Source organism: Pinus tabuliformis, chromosome 2_1 (genome assembly GCF_031772625.1).
Source record: "Pinus tabuliformis cultivar Carrire ecotype Pingquan chromosome 2_1, CPIR1, whole genome shotgun sequence".
In the NCBI taxonomy this organism is placed as follows: domain Eukaryota; kingdom Viridiplantae; phylum Streptophyta; class Pinopsida; order Pinales; family Pinaceae; genus Pinus; species Pinus tabuliformis.
The window spans coordinates 347,192,691-347,201,268 of NC_142299.1; positions in this window are offsets into that span (position 1 = coordinate 347,192,691).

The following is an 8,578-nucleotide window of genomic DNA, read 5'->3' on the forward strand; positions in this document are numbered from 1 at the left end:
AGGACTGTGCTCTTGCAATACTCCTCACTGAGTATTACTCTGATCATCCACATCAGTACATGTGTTGATGCACTCATCCTGCCCACTGCCTCTGCCTGCATCCTATACTGCTACCCATGGTTCTGCCACTGCCACTGCTAATCTGTACAACAGCTCCCTCTGCATCGGTTTTCTGGTCCTTTCTCCCACACTGCATCCACACTACACCTCCTCTCATCATGTCATCGTGCTGCCCACTGCTGCACTGCAACTCAGTTACTAAGAAGTAAGTAACTGATCTCCCAATCTGACCTCCCTGTTGGGCTAGAGACACCCACTGATGCTGAAGCTCCCTCTACCGCTGACAAGTGCTCCCTCTCTGACCTCTGCACTGCAGCAACAACTCCCTTCATCTCGCACCATTGCACACTGTTCACACCTAATCTTCAATGGTTGGGTAAACAGGAACGTGAACAGTCATCAAGAAGATGAACTGATCCGTCCATTTTATGTATATAAACAATAGTTGTCTAATGAAATAATCAGTCAGTTTTCTTCTGCCCATTTTGGAGTTACCCTGGCCTGACATGGTATCAGAGCGCAGGTCCCAGATTCCTTGTAACTCCCTTACCTCTGTCCTGAGCGCTCCTCTGTCCTGAGCGCTCCTCTGTCCTGCGTGTCATTAATTTCCTGAGCATCGTTAACAGTCATTGATTGTCTTGCATTTCATCCGTTTCGCTGCGTCTCCACCACTGCCTCTCATTGATTGTCCTGCGCATCTGCGGAGTAAACGTTTCCAAGAAAGTCTTTCTTGCTGTCCGAAGAATCACCAGAAAAAAAAAAAAAAAAAAGCCTCTGTCATTTTCCCTGAGGCCGAGGCCGGACTGTATTTTCCTCACTGGTCCTTAGCTGTCTCTGGCTGTGGAGGCTCGTCCAAGTATCTAAATACATCGACTGTGTGAAATTCCGTCTTTTCCATTCAATACGCCCGAGAGTCCACAGTCTTTATCTCTGCTGTATAGTCACTATAGTCTAATGAGATAATCTTATCATTTATCGCCGCCATGGTTGTTGTACAGCTCATCTCTCCACTTGGTTCTGGACGGCCAAGCTTGCTCGAATCCTGATAAAACCTGAATACCATTTGGTGGCGCCACTCCGATCTATCTATGCTCAACGCTTTTTTGAGACACCAACAGTCTTGGCACTGGGATCGATCCATAGACATGACGCCTTTTTTCTGTGTATTCGTTACTATATTGCAGTAATCTACCCCGAGATTTGACAGTTGTTTTCATGCTTCGTCTCGTTCTGTGCGAGTAGCTGCCAACATCCCCTGCGACCAGTGGTCTTTGTGTGTTGTCCACGCACCCGAAGGCCCCAGTAGTGACGAAGACCGCGGTTGGCACCATAATTGTCAAGTAGTCTTCACTACGATGATTTTTAGTCCTGAATTTCTTCCAACGAACCGCAATACACACTATCAACGCTGTTGTTGTTATTAAAGGTCCGCTTATCATTATTCTGAGGACAAGGTTCATCGCTCCTGATCGACGATTTGCTGCAGAAATGGCAGAAGAGGTCGGAGAAGGATTCGCATTGCAGAAGAGGACTGTATAAGCTGTGGGAGAGCAAACCGGTTACATCAAACAAATCCAACAACTCGATAGTGCTACCACCGACAAATGCACAACGTAGAATTAAGATCGAAATGAGATGTTGGTGGTTCACCTTTCGAATAGATCCCTGTACGTGATGGAACGACTTTCAAGAGAGCTGGGGACTGTAATGATTTAGCGCAGAGCATAATCGTTTGTCCAGAGAACGCCAAGAGTTGTTTGGCATCTACGATAAGAAGAGCAGATCTCCGAATTTGCTTCTTCCCGCGTAGGTCTTGGCTTTTGATTTGAATGCTTATAATATTGCACAATTTTTTATCATTTGAATGGTAATGCTGCTTTGAAAAGTTAAAGCATTAAAGTGATATATTGAAGTGATCCCTTGCGCATTTTTCAAAACATAGTAGTATTGCAGTGATATGTACAATGAAACGCTGATGCTTTTAGCAAATATTAGAGGGATTTGAAGGCTGTAACATAAGGATTTTTTTAGCAGAAGTAATTTTTTACAGAATGCATTCAATCATCTCTATGGTAGGAATAGTTCTCACTGGCAAGGAGAACTATTCTGAATGGTCTCGGATGGTAAAACACACCCTCATCTACAATGAGTTGTGGAAAGGAGTGTGTGTCGGAGAAGAAGACAAAGACCCTGTGTAGCCTACATCAGATAAAGAACTTATCATTTGGGAAAACAAGAACAACAAAGCCTATGCATTGATCGCAGCATCTGTAAATGAAGAAGTAAGTCGTCATATTTCATCGTATTCCACTGCCTTTGAAGCTTTACAAAAGCTGAAAGAACTCTATGATTCACATTCTGCACTTGAAGTTGTTCAGCTCATGATTAAACTCTTCACTCTTGAACTGAAAAATAATGATCCTCTTGCTCTTGCATCTGAAATAAAGTCTATAATGCATGATATTAAATCCACTAAGGTTGAGTGGATATCTCTCTTATTGCCTTTCTCAAAGCACTTTATCCTACCTACTCCAATTATCTTGAGTCATTACAAGCAAATGGAAATCTTAAAGATATAACCTTTGACTCTCTTGTGAAAAAGTTTGTTGAAAGAGAGAAAGCCTTTGGAAAGAAGACATTCCCTGAATCTTCTGAAGAGACTGTTTGCCTTGCTCATAAAGAAAAGCATCCTGCTCAAGATTCTACAAGAGGAAGAGGTGGACGAAGAGGAAGAGGAAGATACTTCAGAGGCAGGGGGGGCAGACATTCTCAAGGAGAAAAGGCAGATCTGCATTGCATTCGCTGCAAACGAAATGGATCACATGATGCTTCTACATGCAAGCTACCATGGGACAAAATTGAGCAGAGAAGAAACCAGCAGAAAGGTAAAACTGATGACACAGACAAAGGTAAAGCACCTGAATCCGCTCACTATATTGAGGCACAATGTAACATTGGAGTAAATGAAGATTTGTTTAATGCTTCACTTGCTTCTTCGAAAAATGATTGGTTGCTTGATTCAGGAGCAACCTGTCATATGACTCATAGGAAAGATTTTTTTGAAGATTTCACTGACAATGTTGATGAGCAGTATACTTTGCAGATCAGTCAAAAATCAAGCCATCAGGGCTTGGCACAATCAGGCTTAAACTGCCTGGTCTTCCAGACTTTCTTCTGGATCATGTTCTATATCTCCCACAGCTCAAGAGAAACTTGCTGTCCCTGGTCCACATCCGCCAGCAAGGACACTCCATTCATATGTTTGATGGCAAGCTTGAGGTAAGAAAGGCATCTGACCACTCACTTGTCATGAGGGGTATAGAAGAAGAAAGACTTCTTAAACTGCAAGGAACCTCTGCTCATGCACAACATTTCTCATATATTTCTCATCATGAAGAAGGTACACTTCCGTCAAGTTTATTATGGCATGCTAGATTTGGACATTTAAACTATGATAGTCTCCGCTTGTTGAAGAAAAATGGTGTTGCTAGTTTGCCTACAATTCCTAGAAAACATAAGCAATGTGATGCTTGCATTCTAGGAAAGCATAGCAAACAGTCTTTTCATGATTCACATTCAAGAGCACATAGGAAACTTGAACTCATTCATTCAGATTTATGTGGTCCAATGCTTGTTCCTTCTGCAAATGGAAATAAATATATCATGACATTTATTGATGATTACACCAGAATGTGTTGGGTTTATTTATTGAAGAACAAATCTAATGCTTTTCAAACATTCAAGAATTTTCATAAGTGGATTGAAAATGATGCACAATCTCATATTGGGTCTATTCGCACTGATAATGGAAAAGAATATACATCAAATGAATTTGAAAACTATCTTCGCCAACATGGGATCAAACATCAAACAACTGTACCTTATAATCCCCAACAGAATGGTGTAGCAGAAAGAATGAATAGAACAATCTTGAATATGGTACGATCCATGCTTTTCTTCAAAAATGTAAAGATAATGTTTTGGGCTGATGTTGTTCTATGTGCTGCATATATAAAGAATAGATGTCCATCTAGTGCTATAAGAAACAAGACTCCTTATGAATTGTGGTATGGACATGTTCCTTCGGTAAAACATCTCAGGATTTTTGGTTCCACCTGTTATGCTTTAATACCAAAGGTACATAGAAACAAACTTGGTGCTAGAAGTCGTAAGTGTATCTTCCTGGGATATTCAAACACCTCTAAAGCATACCGTCTCTATGATGAAGTAAATAAAAAGTTTGTTGTATCTAGAGATGTCATTTTTCTTGAATCATCCAAATCTGATAGTGTTGTTGAGCGGCAACTTGATCGCTTGGATAGATTCACAAAAACGAAATCATTTCAAGAGTTTGATAATCAGATTCCACATCTTGAAGGGGGATTCCTATACTAGATCAACATGTGGAATCTTCTTCTGAAGAACAATCTCCCTTGCATGAAACTCCAACACCGATGATCCTTTAAGTGATGTAATTGATAGAATTGGGAGACTCAATCTTGAATCAGTCCCAACTCAATCAACAGAGCAGCCTGGACCATCTCAGAAAGGTCCCCCAAAGTGGCTGACAAAGACACTTGAAAGTGTTCATCCTGATGAAATTGGAAAAACAGGAACCAGAAATACAAACCGACAAGATGGAGGTGATGTAGATAACTCTAATTCACCTGTTGATATGGATGTTACTTATGATTATGAATTGAACTTGTCTACAGATTTTGAACCAACTTCCTTCAAAGAAGCTGCTTCTCATGATGAATGGAAAGAAGCGATGCAAAAGGAGTATGATGCCCTCATAAAGAATGGCACTTGGAAGCTGGTTGATCCTCCATTTGGAACCAAACCAATTGGCTGCAAGTGGGTCTACAAGAACAAGTACAAAGCTGATGGCTCACTTGACAAGCACAAAGCTAGGCTTGTGGCAAAAGGTTTTGCACAGAAGGAAGGGGTCGATTATGAGGAAACTTTTGCCCCCACAGCAAAATGGGCCACCATCCGGACACTCTTTGCACTAGCTGCTCAGAACGGTTGGAAAGTCCATCAAATGGATGTAAAAACTGCATTCTTGAATGGAGATCTAAAAGAGAATGTTTTTATGTCCCAGCGTGAAGGATTTGCTGTGAAAGGACATGAACACAAAGTATGCAAACTTGTGAAGTCCTTGTATGGCCTCAAACAAGCACCACGAGCCTGGTATGAAAAACTAACTGAGCATCTTCTGAAACTCAACTTCAAACATTTTGATCTTGATGATGCAACTTTATTTGTCAAGAAAGTTGGCAAAACAGTTGTATATCTTGTGGTATATGTAGATGATTTTTTAATGACAGGGAACAATGAAAGCTATATTGCATCCATAAAGAAAGAATTAGGAAAAAGTTTTGAAATGACTGATTTGGGCTATGTTCATTACTATCTTGGCATTGAAGTAACCCAACATCCAAAATCCATATTTCTTTCTCAAAAGAAATACATTGGAGATTTGTTAAACAGATTTGCCATGACAGAGTGCAATCCTCTTTCTACTCCAATGGAACAAAACTTGAAGCTCACATCTATTGAAGGAAAGGAATTTGAGGATGCAACAAAGTATAGACAGCTTGTAGGAAGTCTCATCTACCTCACTACTACCAGACCAGACATTTCATTTGTTGTTGGAATCCTCTCCAGGTTTATGCAAAAGCCTTGTGAGGGACATTGGTCTGCTGCAAAAAGAGTTCTAAGGTACTTGAAGGGAACTCAAGACCTTGGAATCAAGTATACACAGGTGGACGACTTCAGCTTGATTGGATACTCTGATTCAGACTTCGATGGAGACAAAGAAACTAGGGTATCTAGTTCAGGATATGCTATGAGTCTTGGATCAGGAGCTGTCTCCAGGAGATCACGCAAACAATCAGTTCCAGCAGATTCCACAACAGAAGCAGAATACGTGGCAGCAGCTGAAGCAACGAAAGAAATTGTGTGGCTCAGGAAAATTCTTGAAGATTTGCAGGTAAAACAAGTACAATCAACTCCACTCATGATTGATAACACCTCTGCAATAAAGTTGGCCAAGAACCCAAAGTTCCATGATCGTACTAAGCACATCAATACTAAATATCATCTGATCCGACATCATGTTGAGGCCAAAACAATCCATCTCCGTCATTGTTCCACAAATGAGCAAATTGCAGACATCTTCACCAAAGTGCTTGGAAGAGAAAAGCTTGAAAGATTCAGAACGATGCTTGGGCTCACCAACATCCCTTCAGATTAAGGGGGGGAATGTTCACACCTAATCTTCAACGGTTGGGTAAACAGGAACGTGAACAGTCATCAAGAAGATGAACTGATCCGTCCATTTTATGTATATAAACAATAGTTGTCTAATGAAATAATCAGTCAGTTTTCTTCTGCCCATTTTGGAGTTACCCTGGCCTGACACACACCTCTGTGCCATCCTGCACTGGTGCAACACTCCTATACCTCTCGCACTACTGCAGCGTGCTAGCCTCACACTGCCTCGGGACTCCTGCACTATAGCTCTCTCTTCTGCTTCATCCGCATCCATCTCTACCCACATCATCCAATCCTGCTACTCCTCTTCGGGGCTCCCGTAACAAAGTCTAATCCAAAGGGCTGGGTACCTCAAGGATCCTGCCCCTCATCGCCTGTAGTCCGCCTGACTACAACTCGATGTCTCCCCACTTCTTCTCAAGTGGCGCATGTGCACTCATGGCACAATCATCATCTATCAAAACTTCATTCTCTACCCGTGTTGGCGCTGCCTTATTCTCGGAAGACTCTCCCTTACTCTTCTTCCTCAGACACTGGGTCACATAATGACCCAGCTCCCCATAATGGAAGCACTTGATCTTGGAGAGATCCAACTTCTTTTGCTTTTCCTACTTTCCCTTAGATGCTAGGGTAGCATCTTCCTCCTCCTGCTTGACTTTGATCCCCTTGTTGCTGCTACCCGTCTTTGACTGTCGTCTAATCTCTTCCTGGTGAAAAGCCACCCACAACTCGTCCCAAGGTGGGAGAGTCCCTCTGCCCAGTATACTCTGGACAAATACCTCCCAGTCTTCTGAGACAGCATTCAACGTTGTCCTCACCATCAACTCTTGATCTGGCCTGGCTTCTATAGCAGTCAACTGATCTCGGATCTCATTTAGTCCTTCGAGGAAGGTGTCAATCAGTTCTCCCTTCTTCATCTGATACAACTTCAACTGATTCTCAAGTAACATTCTTCTATGCACAAAAGTATGCTAGTACAATTTCTTAAGGGCCTCCCACATCTCATATGTTGTTTCCTTCTCGGCAATGTGTGGTACTACATGGTCCTTGACCCCGTCAACGATGATGCTCTTGGCCCTCGCCATTGCCTCTTCGTACTTGTCGTTATCATTGGGGTCGACTGGGATAGCTATTACCTTCAAGGCGAAGTTCTTGACACGATTTCTGTCAAGTAAGGATAAGATTCTGGCCTTCCAGACTGCGAAGTTCAACGCTCCGTCCAGTCTATCCTGGTCTCTTACTCCGTGTAGTGCCATGATGCTCCTCTAAGTCCCTCCTGAAAGTTCTCTGTTCAACTCCTCTGAGTCTCTACTTCCCATCTAAAATTTCTCTTCTAGACTCCCTCTGAGTCCAGATTTCCCTCCTGGAAATCCTTCTGCTGCTATCGAGATGCCCCCTACTCTGATCATCTTATGCAACTGCACCACTGATCCAGGTTCCTCGACTAGAAACCCTCGATAGAAACTACTCTTGGCCTTGTTTTGCCAGGTACTGTTCTGACTACAATACCTCATTAGCTCCACTCTACAATATTCCCTCAGCCTTCTAAACCCGGCCTCCTCAGCCAACTGCGTCAACCCTCCCAGCTTCTGCGTGGCACTGCCTGAGGCTCCCTTTGCCTTCCTTACCCTTTGCGCTGCCTCTTCCCGACTCACCCTTGATGATGCAGGCACTGCGTCACCCTTGTTGTTGCTCTGCTAGAAATAGCTTCTATCACCTTGGGACAGTTGTTTTCTGCTGCTATTGCTCCGCTCAACTGATGTCCTTAGTCCTCCTATGATCTGCAATCACGCTTTAATACCATGCTGAAGTTTCTAAGTTTACTTAGTTAGAAACCCTCCATGCACTTTATGTGATTTATTCCTACCTACTTGTTATTTTACTTAACAAGTTATTTACAATGTAAATACTGAAAATAAACACTAGTGCATGCTCAACATATTACAGATCAACAACTAAAGGAAACAAAAACAATCACACCATATGACACCATTATTTTTGGACCAATGTCCCCGGAAAAACCTAATGTGGGAAAACAGGTGCAACTATCTGAGGGTTTTCTTATTACGCAATATCAAAGTACAATCTGGGTGTCGAAACTGGCCTACCCAACAAAGAATTTCCTTGTCAGTAATACCTCTCAGTTTCTAACAAATCTCCTGGCTGAAACCCCGAATAATCCTTCCGGAAGCTCCTTAGCACCAATCTGCCCTAAAAACCCCAGCGTTAGCCCCTCTCT